This window comes from Rhinopithecus roxellana, chromosome 2, assembly GCF_007565055.1.
Source record: "Rhinopithecus roxellana isolate Shanxi Qingling chromosome 2, ASM756505v1, whole genome shotgun sequence".
Lineage (NCBI taxonomy): Eukaryota > Metazoa > Chordata > Mammalia > Primates > Cercopithecidae > Rhinopithecus > Rhinopithecus roxellana.
Window position 1 is genome coordinate 27,006,870 of NC_044550.1, and position 12,331 is coordinate 27,019,200.

General features: G+C 41.3%; 1 protein-coding gene across 3 annotated transcripts in view; it reads left to right on the forward strand.

The window, feature by feature from the left end:
• The first annotated feature begins 4,609 nt into the window (after nt 1–4,609).
• Nucleotides 4,610–12,331, forward strand: part of UGT8 (UDP glycosyltransferase 8) — an 86,202-nt gene continuing 78,480 nt past the window's right edge. The window contains exon 1 of one of the 3 annotated variants that reach the window (XM_030926221.1): nt 4,610–5,265. The gene's annotated coding sequence lies outside the window, so the exon portion shown is untranslated. The remainder of the gene's footprint in view (nt 5,266–12,331) is intronic. The other 2 variants (XM_030926220.1, XM_010380631.2) reach the window with 2 other exon arrangements.

Genomic DNA, 12,331 nt, shown 5'->3' on the forward strand with positions numbered 1-12,331 from the left:
TCCCTGGGCCTGCCCTACAAATGCCATATTTACCATGTACTCTTTTTCAGCAGCCTCAGGGTCAAATGGCAAATAAAGCCGGTAAGCCTCGCAGAGTTTCTTGTAAAATTCACTGGGACTTTCATCTGGTCTCTGGCTGACCTCAGACCTTTCTGATATTGGTGGCCTTTTTCCCTCCAGCCTTTATTCCATTTAGGAGTGCTTCTCAATACCGCTGCAAACTTTGTAGCCCTTGAGCCTGGTTAGGGTCTCAGCCTGGGTCAGCCTCTATCAGGAGTACTCGTTGGGCATACTGCTTGATATCTCCTGTGCCTGCAGGCGCATTGTTCTCTAGCCTCTGGAAAGCAGCTTGTATAACTCTTCGGTGCTCTACCGTATTAAATAATGACAGAGTTGTTTGCAATCAGCCCAGGTAGGATTGTGAGTTAGGAAAATGGGCTGCATTAGATCTATAAGAGCCTGAGGCTTTTCTGTATAGGAGGGAGTATGTTGTCTCCAATTTCAGAGATCAGTAGTAGAGAAGGGCTGATAAACGAAGAGCCATTCTCCCCCTTAGACTTTATTCTGTGCATTCAAATAAATGCGTCCCCATGTTTCTCAGAGAGGCATCTGCATTGCTCGGGCACGACCCGACCTAAGGCGGCCAACCTCATCCCCCTGGAATTCCTCCTTTGGCTTTTCAGGCAATGGCTCTGACTTCTCTCTGTGTGGTGTTGCCTGAGGGATGCTTTCTTCTGAGTCTGAGCCTCTGGAGGCAGCTGGGGCAGCCTCCTGTCTTAGCCTTGCCAGGGATGGATAAATTGGTGCATAGGGGGGTGGACTTTCTAACTCTTCAGGTGGGGCCTGTAGGACAGGTTTTTTCTGCTTTTCCTGTGACTCCTTTTCTTTTTCTGATGCCTTGCAGTCTTGTTCTGTGGTTCCTGGTTTTGTCCAGGCCACTAGAGTCTTACAGTAGGCCTCAAAGCAGGTCTGTAGCCACTGAGGGTGGGTCTGAATTACATTTAGCCAGGAGTCTATATACAGGAACTGATCTGGGCGCCTGAGCTGTTCTCCAAGCCCGGTGACCACCTGAAACACTCGGCCAATCATCTCCTTGTCTATTGTCCCCTCCGCTGGCCACCCTACATTAAAAGACAGCTGGTTTATCTCACAAAGCGTTCTTGGTTTCTGTGGCATTAGCTTAATCCTGTAATCACCATTAAAACCTTTTTAAAAGTTTTTCAGCATGCACTCCAGTGGAGTAGGCTTTGATGCTTTTCCTCCAATTTCCTCCCTCATGGCACGCCTTCACTCTCACTTTCACTCTTGGATCCACCAGACTGGGTCCTATTACGGGAGGTTCGGATGCTGCTTAGCCAGGAAAGTGCCTTAATTCCTGTTACAGCTAACTGCAGCCATGGCGGACACTGCTTAGCCAGGAGAGTGCCTTAATTCCTGTTACAGCTAGCTGCAGCCAGAGCTGGTTTTATGGGCTGTATGCAGTGTTCTAGGTCTGGTTTTTCCACCCTTGTCTCAGAGCACACAGTCCACTCTAGGAGATCTGTGCCTCCCCACGTCATGCCCTGCGTTGGTCTTTCCCGAGTGTCTCTTTCACACACTTTCACACACCTCCCCTGTCCCTGGAATGGTTTTCCTTTCTGACCAACTTGCGAGCCCCACCCTCATCTGATGTCGGTTAGGGTATGAGTTTCGTCTGAATCAATGGGACTCTCCCATTGTCCCAATCCCCTTGGGTCAGACTAGTCATCATGCCCTGGGAGGTGATCAAGCTCCCCTTCTGTCCTTATGGGACAGGTCTTGAATTAGGACCCGTGGTTCATATGTCTGCGCACTGCTCCTGTGACCGTCCTGCAACCCTTTCCACTGGTTCCATTTGTGCTGTCGGAGGAAGGCCCCAGAATGTGGGAGGGCAGTTCTCTTTCTGGGCTGAAACTCTCGTGGCGGCACGAAGGACCCCAGATTTCCTGTGTCCTGGGGCTCTAGTCCACAGGCAAAGGAGAGAAAATCTGCCATCTCCAATCCCAGACGAGCTCCCAGAAATGTTACAGACAATCAAAGACTGGAGAGACTGAAAAAGGTTCAGGAGAGTCTGTTAAGGTGATCACTGGCCCAGCTGGACATATGTCCAGAAAGTCTGAGCCCCGAGCAAAGGGTTTTTCTTACTTTTAAACATCTTAAGGCGGGAACTACGTGAGGCAGGAAGCAAGTTACAAAAGCGAGAAACAAAGGCAGTTAATCAAGCATTACAACTTTTCTTACATCTTGAGAAAAACATATCTTGCAACCTAAATTTCTCGGTCTTATGACTCTGCAGCTGTGCAGGAGCTCGCTGGCCTATAATAAACTTGAGGAATTTGGAGTTGGGGAGTATAGTTTAGGTCCACTGTCCACAGAGACAAGACAGGCTGTTAATATTCTCCTTTAACTTGAGTGTAAGAGGGGGTGGTCACACTTTGCAGCAACTTTAAGAGGATTTTAAAATTTCTATTACTACTACTATTAGGTTACAGTTGATTTTATTAATTCCTTCTTCAAATTCTAGGGAATCTGACCCAGAGTTAATGGTGAATGATTACAAAGCTTATATAATATCTCGCATATGGTTGTTTATATTTTCCAATAAAGTTATATGCGGTGAATAATTACAACAAGTATTTCTGGAAAAAAAAAAAAACAATTGAGAATACTGATATATAGGGTCCATATAAATAATGAGAGAATTTTAATAGCATACTCCACATTGGCTGAAACTTTCTCACTACAGCCTATGCTGTCCCATTCAACATTCTATAAACTAAAGATGACAGGGAGAATCTTGTTTAATCTGTATGGGAACTTGAAGGATGCATTAAATACGAAAAATATGCAGCCTTCCTTAAAGAGAAGTAGTAAATGTTTCCATTATTCATTTATTCAACCACTTAATCAATAATGTTAACAATTAAAGGTGGGAGTATTAAAAAAAGGAAAAGTGGGGTGGGGCGGTGAAGTGAACCTCACTGATTTCTTGCTTTTATCATTTCAAATCCAAAAGTGTATTTCAACTATTCATACGATGATTGACTAAACTTGTTTTACCTTATGGAACACCCTTACTGTGTAGAGCTGTGAGAAATTCAATAATCATTATTTAATGTGGACAACAACAGATAGATCAGAGAAACAATAAACATGGACATATCTACACATAATATATACTCCTTTTCTATCCAAAAATCTGACAAAAACCTTACACAATGATCAGTTAACACCATTTTAAGGACAAGGATGTGGCAAAACAATTTTAAAGATTTTTGTAAAATAAAAGAAAAAAGTTGTTTTAATTGCTAATGATCAAGTTTTAACCAAGAATTTACATATGTATTATCAAAACAGTAGCTTGAAACTGAAGCTTGACCCTTGAGAAATAAAGCTTTTAAAGTAAATGTCTAAATTCTCTTTTCTTTATTATGTTACATTTCATTTACTTTAGGTTTTCTAGTGCAATTTAAATAAGAAATAAATAGAGAATATGGTAATCTCCTTAGATCAGGTACAAAGGCTGTGAAAATATTCCCTGCATTTTGCACAGGGAATATGTTCAAATTTCTAATCTGCAAAGAAGAAAAGTGCATTATCTTTTTTGAAATGGCATTTGAAGATCTCTCCATCAGTGAACATTCTTGAGCATATGGATTTTATAATAACAGCAGTGTATATTAGTTTTTTTATTTATCACTAACTGATAACATATACGGTAAAATATAATTTCCGTTTTCTTATCTAAGGACAGAAAATTCCAATCTATTTCTGAATCTCACTTTTGAACAAGGAAAGAACGACCTGACATGGCATTTTTGATTTCCAACGTTTAAACACATAACGTTTGTGTGCTGTGACAGCATTTTAGCTTCTGGAATTTATGCTCGACATGAAACATAAACAATAAACAATTCAGTTCACGTTATATATAACGTTATATATAATATAAAATATTATATATAATATCTCACACACGCACACTCTCGGTTTTCATGAAACTCACAATCTACCTCAGGCGCTCAAAGGCGCTCAAAGGTCTGAGGCGCCACAAAGAGGCTGCTCCAGCAAGCCTTGGGCACAGTTGCTTGCTGGACAAGACGCCAACTTGGCAAGGTTATGCCTCTGGCAAAGGCAGATTCGTCAGAATAAAGTCGCCACAGGCTCAACCAGGCAAACCATGAATGGCCCTTTCAGCAGGAGCCTGAGAGGAGGGATGTTATTCAGTCCAGCAACCCTATTTACTTTTTTTCGGTATCCCCAAACTCCCGTTTTTTAAGGCTTTCCGCTTCAAGAGAGCCAGAATTGAAGCCTGGGTAGGCGGCAGTGCAGGTACCTGGTCACCTAAGCATCACCCTCTTAATTTTCCACACTCCTCCATCCACTTGCCCAAGTATAACTTTTGAATAGATTCAGCAGGAGTGAGGCAGGAAAGGTAGGAAGGTGAGAAAACGCGCGATATCAACTAGCAGAGCTCACTGAACTGCCTTGATGATAAAAGGCGGGCACAGGGACTACGTGGGTGGTGGCAGAAAGGGCGCGGGGACACGCCTCGCAGAGAGAGAACAGCGGGCGGGGCCACGTGCGGATATCAGAGTCCGCAACTCGAGCGCCCAGTGGGTAGCTAAAAGTCCCAGCCTGCAAGCCAACCGCGCTCAGCGGGCGACTGGCCGGATCCCAGCGCTCTGCCCCTCGCCCAGCCTGCGAGCGCGTGGTAGGAAGGCGCGTCTGCATCCATGCCCCAGCCGGGGGAGCTGGAGGCGCTCGCAGTCCGAGGCGAGTGATGCTAGGCTGAGCGCGTGGCGGCCCGTGTCGTGCCCCGCTGAGCCAAGTGCGGAAGGACAGCGGCGCGCTTCAGCTCTGCTCGCCGCGCGTAGGGCGGGGCACGGCTGGGGGGCGGGGGGCCTGGCCGCCCGCGGGGAGCTGTGGAGGAGCAGGCGCGCTGCGGACCCGAGGGAGGACACGGTTAAAGCATTGCTATCAACTGTGAACCCAGAGAGCCCTCCTTAGTGAACACGCTAACTCTGAAGCAGCCTCCCTTACGCCCCCGAACCACCGAAGGCGGCGACACCTGATTCAGCGCACAAACACGGGTCCCTTCTGTCCCGGATACAATTACGCGGCAGAGACACACTCAAACTCGCGCGGGGCAGCCAAGAGACGAGGTGAGCGGAGGGAACACGCCGTTCCAGCGGGCGGAAGAGGGGCGGGCTGGGTGGAGGAGAAGGGCGTTGTTTGCTCCCTGAGGTGAATGCCGGGCGAATGGCTGCTATCCAGGGGCGGGGGGTTAGGAATTAGAAAGCACAGATGGGGTTGGGCTGAGGAAGTTAGGAGTGGATAGTGGGGGCTGGCGGGGTAGGGAGAAAAGCTAGGGGTTGAGGGGATGTGAAGGAGATCTTTTTAAGCTGGCGCCTGATAGCGCCAGCAATCCTGTTTCTTCCATATGGCATCCGTTTGAGGGTTCTCTCGCGTATGTGCGCTCAAGGCAGAGGGAGGGTATAACAGGGAGGCGATTCGGCCGAGGGCCTTGTACTTGACCCCTGAAGGGATGGGCACCACGGCGCCCAGAGGCCGGAGCCAGCTGCCACGGCAGGGATAGAGATGGGGGACCAGGAGGAGCTTCTGGACCTCTTCAACTCCCCCTTATTCGTCCCCCTAAGGAGGAACAAGAGCGGGATGTGTTGTACAGCTCAGGGCTGTACAAGCTCGCTGAGACCTTTCGGGGCCCGCCGTTTCCGCGTGCCCTCGCGACCCTCGACAATGGACAGTGTACAGTGGTGGCAGGGTTTCACGGGTCCCCGCGCCTATCTGGGAATGGTACGGGGTGCCCTTGTATTAGAGAAGCCTGTGTGGGCCCCCGGGATTAGAGAAGAGGTGAGCGCCTGCGGGCGGGGAGAGAAGGACGCGCTGCTGGCAAAAAGAAGGGCGCCTTCCACGGACTGGAGGAGCGGCGAGGGAGCTTGGGATGTGTGTTTTGGATTTGAAGGAGGCAAACCGCATCGGAGAGTGCAAGTAGATGCAGTGCGTCGGGGCGAAAGGACAATCCGAGGAGGCGGGCGGGGTACCCACTCTCTGTATGCAAACTCGTTGGTTTAATTGAGGGTTTATAAAATTGAGTACGGTAAACGTGCCATTGTGCAGCACTTCCTTAGGAAAGGAATAGCCTCTGTACCTGTACCGCGAGTTCCCATCACCTTTCAGCATCTAGGCGGGGAGAGGAGAGAAGGTAGAGAACTTCTGAGAGCGTCCTGAGAACTAATGTGAATGGCTGGATTGCGCTAACTAGGCGTTCTTAGCGGAGAATGTCGCCAAGGGAAGGAGTGGGGGGCTGTACCAAACCAGGCGCGCTCTGGAGAATCACCTTTATTATGAGCCAGTGTTAACAGTGACGATAGAGTCTTTTATTTCTGGTGGGTCCTATTGGTAAAAGTTAGAAAAAAAACCCACACTACTCCAAATACTCCAAAAATCTTCAGTCCCCTCAGGCTGTCACCTTGTACTACCAGTTTTTCAGGATCAGTATCGTGAATGTTAGCAGTTTGGCTAAATGCCAAATTGTTGTTATAATTTCTGATAATTTCATGTTCAAAAACGTCTATATTCATTCAAAATTGGCGTGCTTCTGACATATCCCCAGAAAAAAATTTGGAGGAAGGATAGACAGTGTCTTTTTTTCTGTTATTTTTAAAAAACTTTTATTTTAGGTTTTGGGGTACATGTGAAGGGTTGTTACATAGGTAAACACATGTCACGGGGGTTTGTTGTACATATTATTTCATCACTCAGTTATTAAGCCCAGTACCCAATAGTTATCTTTAACCAATATTTTAATAGTGTTAAGAGTAACCAAACTTTGTCCCCAGGAGATTTTAAAATTAAAGAGTCATGCATCTCAATATTATATAGTAAAGGAGACCAGAAGTTTGTGTTAATTGAATTAAATCTTAGCCAGCTTAGTTTGCTCCTACAGAAACTATCTTTTGGTGTTTTGAGGTTTTGCTTTAGGAATGTGTCTGTGTTCAGCAACTATTCTAGATAATGCCAGATAAAAACACTCTAGTACTGTATGATTTGCCTGCCACCTACAAGGTTAAGTTGACATCTAGTGTTGTGTGGCTTAGTATTATACGAGTCTTTATAAACTACAGTAAATCATAGTGCCCCGATATTTAGTAAAAGCTTGATTCTCTATTAGGAGGTTGGGCATAACTGAGCCGAAACTATACTTCTGACTTTTTCCAGGTAATACTACTATACAGATTCAAACTCTTTAAATCTAAGATTTCCAGAGGACTGTGCCTGTTGTATTTAAGCTTGGTACGCATCTTAGAATAAATAAACCAATGTAGTAAATAAAGATGCTTATCACAATTTTTTTAATAAAAACTACTTTTTGTTTAAAGATGTTGACAGTTTACATTTCCCAATAATTTAAATTAAAACATTTTATTGCACTTTATGAACAACTGTCAGTTTCATTACCGTTTAAACATTGCTGAAAATCCCACCTTCAATCCTCAAATCCTTTTTAAAATCATGCTCCTGTTTATCAAATAATATCAATTTGTTGCTTTTTAATTCATGCTAGGATTTTCCAACATACACCTGGGAATTTCTAAGATACACTTGGAGAGTGAGAACTTTTGATTATTTATGCAAGGTATCCCATTTATTTGACATCATCTGCAATGGTACTTATTTACATAAGCACATTTTCTAGGTAGCTGACTCTTCACACCATTAATTACTGAAACTTAAAAAAAAAAAATGAGCCATTGTAACCCACAAGCAATTTCTAAATCTTACTGTCTTCCTTGTTCCCTTGGAGAATATTGGATGTAAGTTATTCTTTCTTTTTGGGTTGTCTTTATGAATTCATAAAGAATTGAATAGTGCTATTCGCTGAGGTGTATAGAGCTGTTTTTGTTTATAGTAAATGGTCTCAGCCTACTGGGTTGAAATACTAGAATGGGGACAGAAATACCATTCTTCTTTTTATGTTTTTTTTTCTGGGTCCTCTTTCTGTTATCGGCTATCACTTTCTGCTGCTGTCAGACCGTGAGCGGGCCCTGCTGCTATATTATCTGTTGTCTTTTGTTTTCCATTAAATGATGTGGGCTATTGCCTGAGTATAAATCCTGTAGACTTTGTGACAGATACTTTCTGTTCACGTGCTTTATTTGTGGTTTGGACTGAGAACTGAAATGTTTAGGTTTCCAGAAGGGTGGCCTCTATATAAAAGGTTTTAATGTATTTTTTATAGAAAAATTTGTGTATGAGATCTTTAGGAGGGTGTCTTAATTTCAGACAGTTAAGTCTTCTGGAAAAACTGAGAAACTGAAGCAGCCCTTAAAAGAAGTTTACTTTTTTTATGATAGGCCCAGATTGTCTTTGTTTAGGAATATGTATACTAGGATATTTTACATATTACTTTCTGCCATTGAAACTTACTAACCATAATGTAGTGTAGTTAATATTTTTCTACCCTGGAGGTCCAGAATAAGAAGTATTGAGAACCCTGCTACTTGAGGCTATGTGAATTATTTAAATATTATTTTGCAAATTTACTTATGGAGGAGGTACATAATAAAATAAATATGATTAAAATGGTTTAATTTGGTCTTGAAAACAGCGGTAATCATATCTCCTTAAACTGAAGCATTTCACAAACATTCATTCTTTTATTCAACAAATATTTGTTAAAAGCATACTATGTGCCAAGCACTGTGCTCTGGGGATGTGCATACAGTTAAGGCCCTGGGAGGGCTCTAGGCGTAAAAGGGGGAGATAAGAAGGAAACAAGCTATTTTCAATATCTACGGTATAGTGCTGGCTGTTCTGTAAGTGCCGTGATAGAGATATACACACAATACCCTGAGCAGAAAGTTGGAAGTGGTGAATTCTGTGTGGGAACGGGAGATTCGAGGGTTTCTTAGAGGGTAACGTAAAAAATGAATCACTGGAGGCAGGAGCAGGATCGTGGAGAGCTGTTTGCCATCCTCAGGAGTATGAACTATTTTCAGTTCAAGGTTGTTTTAAACTAAGGAGTGATGTGATGAGAAAACAGCTCTTACTGCAATCTAGAAGGAGGGATCTGAGGAACGTGAGATTTGAATGGTAGTTTAGAAGGTATTGCGGTGGCCTTGGTAAGAGAGTTTGAGGTCCTTGTACCAAAGTGTTTGCAATGGGATGAAGAAAAGGGTTTGGTTACAATGATATTCAGGTGGTAGAACCTCTAAGATTAGGTGACTGATTCGGTGGAGGATTGGGAGTGGGTGGTATAGGAGGATGGGATAGGAACTTAAAAGGAGATCCAGATTTGAGAGCAAGAGTGATAAAGTTCAGTTTTAGACATGTAGAACATGAAGTGCTTATAGAAAATCGAACTGGAGATGTGTGTCCAATGAATCATTGCATGTGAGTTCTGAGCAGCGAGGTCCTGGGCTAAATAGGCAGGTAGATAAATGGTGGGTAGATAAAAGGATAGACACACAGAAACATTTAGGATTTTTCAGTGTATAGGTAAGTATAAACCATGAAAGTTGATAGGTTTTCCAGGGCAAGTACCAAAAGTTAATAGGGAAGCAGAGGCCTGGGGAGATCCTAAAATTTAATAGTTGGGTAGAGAAATAGGGAGCAATAAAGAAAAATGAGAAGGTACAGAACAGGAGAGGCAAGAGGAGAATTAGGGGGGTGTAACTTTTAAAAGCAGCTGAAAAATGAGAACATTTCAGAAAGTGAGAAGGTCAGGTACTGAAATGAGGGGTATTAGACAGTCTCGGTTCCCGCCCCGTCCCAAGCCCCGAATAGCTCTGTGACCTTGAGCTCACAATTTAGTTTCATTTCCTCACTTTCCAAATGGGGTGAGAAGCACCTACATTATAGGGCTACTGCGAGGATCAGATGAGATAAAAGCTGTCAAGCACAATGCCTGGGAGGTTACTGGTTTGTGTTTAACAAATGCTAACTGTTTTATGGAAACCAGGACTTGAATTTGTGTTTAGAAGGTCCTAGTCATTTTTGCTTTCACAAGTACTTGCTCTCAGAATTCACGGAGAGTGATTTAAAATATATGCTTAAGATGAAAACTTGATCATACTTTTAACTTTTTGGGTTAGAAGCCAGTAGAATAGCAGCCATTGAAAATTTTGAAGGGAGCAGATGGAGTCAACTGAACAAAGTCCTTGAAGAGAGAGTGGAAATTGCCTGAAGAACATTGCAGAGATGTTGGGTTTCTCAGGACAATCCATGCTTCCACCAGTCTGGAGGGTCTGGTGGCATATACATTGTGTTTATAAAGCACCCGGTAATTAAACCTACAGGTTTCTAATGTCCTGTTTAAAGTACTCTTAGTATTTTAATTGTGTTCTAGTTCCTTAGGTAATCTATAAGGACATTGATTATTCATTTTAGTAGTAGCTGAAAACAAACTCAGAAAACAATACAGATGATTTCAAAATTTAACAAAATGTAATGTAATATTTGATGATTCCTAAGAAACTTCTATACCTCATAGGTCTTAAAAATCAACATGTGAAAAATAATTATTAGCCTGTGTGATAGGGGAAGGACTGATTTGTAGAGGTTTGTTTGCTTTTTTTTTTTTTTTTTCAAATTTAGATTACTATGGTAATATTTAAATATACCTACTTTTTTCCTAGGATTTTCTGTTTGAATGAAGTGATGCTTTATATTAGAGATAAACATTTTAAATTAGATTTCTATTTTAATATGTATATAATTTTTTTACTCTGTAATTAGTGCATAATTTGAGAAAATGTTTACATCTTTGCACTGGTGTGGGAATCAATAATTGAACATACTGTTTACTAATAGGTTATAAGGCATATTATAAATAATTGTTGTCTCAATACATATTTGTTGAACAAAACAAAATTAGATGTTCCATATTTTTAAGATGAAATGAATTTGTTATCTGTAGTTTTAATATTTGATCATATTCTTTACCTGAAAATCGCTAGCCACACTCTTTGTTATCAGCACCTCTCTATTTTACAGTTGCGTTTTGGTGCTTTTATTTTTTCCCCCACTGTGCTTAGTCCTTCATGATTTATGGTCCTGTTATTTGTAAAGCATAGTAATCTGAGCAGGTGATTTTCAGTTTAGGATTTCTTCTAGTTCCATGTTCTATATTCACCAACGCAGTTTTAGACTGTATATTGTCATGCTCAGCACTCCCTTACAGAGATAACAGATGCCAAATTGAAATTGACTTATACAGAATGCCACACTTAGGTAAGCATTTAAGAGTGCATAGCCAAAATAAAAATGGTACCTTTGGTTTATGAATGGCAGGGTATCTAGGACAGTGTAGTTCGTATTCTCTGGATGGACATTCGTGTAAATATTAAAATATTTAGATTAGATGGAAAGATGTATAGTACGAACATTTCAGAAATAGTTTGCTTGTAGCATTGTACTATGTATCTGAATTGTTAATTTGGAGTAATCACTGTATTAATTTTATTTTGAAGGTATAATCTATTTCCATTGGCTTGATATAAATAACAGAAATGCATCTACAAGGAGTCCAGTTCATTAAAGACATTTATATTAAATATTTGCTTGATTTGGGAATATTATATAACAAAATTTGTGAAATCATTTTGTGCTTTTTAATTGTTTTGAAGAAATTTAATATTCAAAATACTTCAAGACACCAAATCATGACTTTTTAGTTATTATATTAGCTATAACTTGCTTTAATAAGTAAAATCTATGGGGCTAATTTTCTTCCAAGTGAAACATTAAGTTTAAATAATGTGCACATGCATTTACAAAGTAGAATCAAGTGTGCAAACATGCTGTATGTTCTCTAATAGGTTCCTGTAAGCTGTATATAAATTCAACTTTTATAAATTGAGTCATATTTATAGAATTTAAGAAAATAGGGCAAACATTTAACACTTCATAAATATTAAGTGATAGGCATACAGATGTTTATTATGTTAATCTTTATATTTTTCTGTTTGTTAGAAATAGTTTACAGAAAAAAATTGTGGATAGTGACATTAAAGCACATTATATATTAAATATACCCAGGGACTTTGCTATTTAAAGCAATATCAACATACAATTTACCATAGAAAAAATCCTATTTTGATTATTAATACCTGTTTTGCAAATTCAAATTTTTTAGTGGGCTTAATTAAGCAGACACACACACACACAACAACAACAACAAACTTGGACACACTTCTATAACACATCTTGAATATAGTCTCATCTGTTGGAATTTGTTAAATTTCTACACTTAAGTCTTAATCTGATTCTACCTCATTCTCATAATATC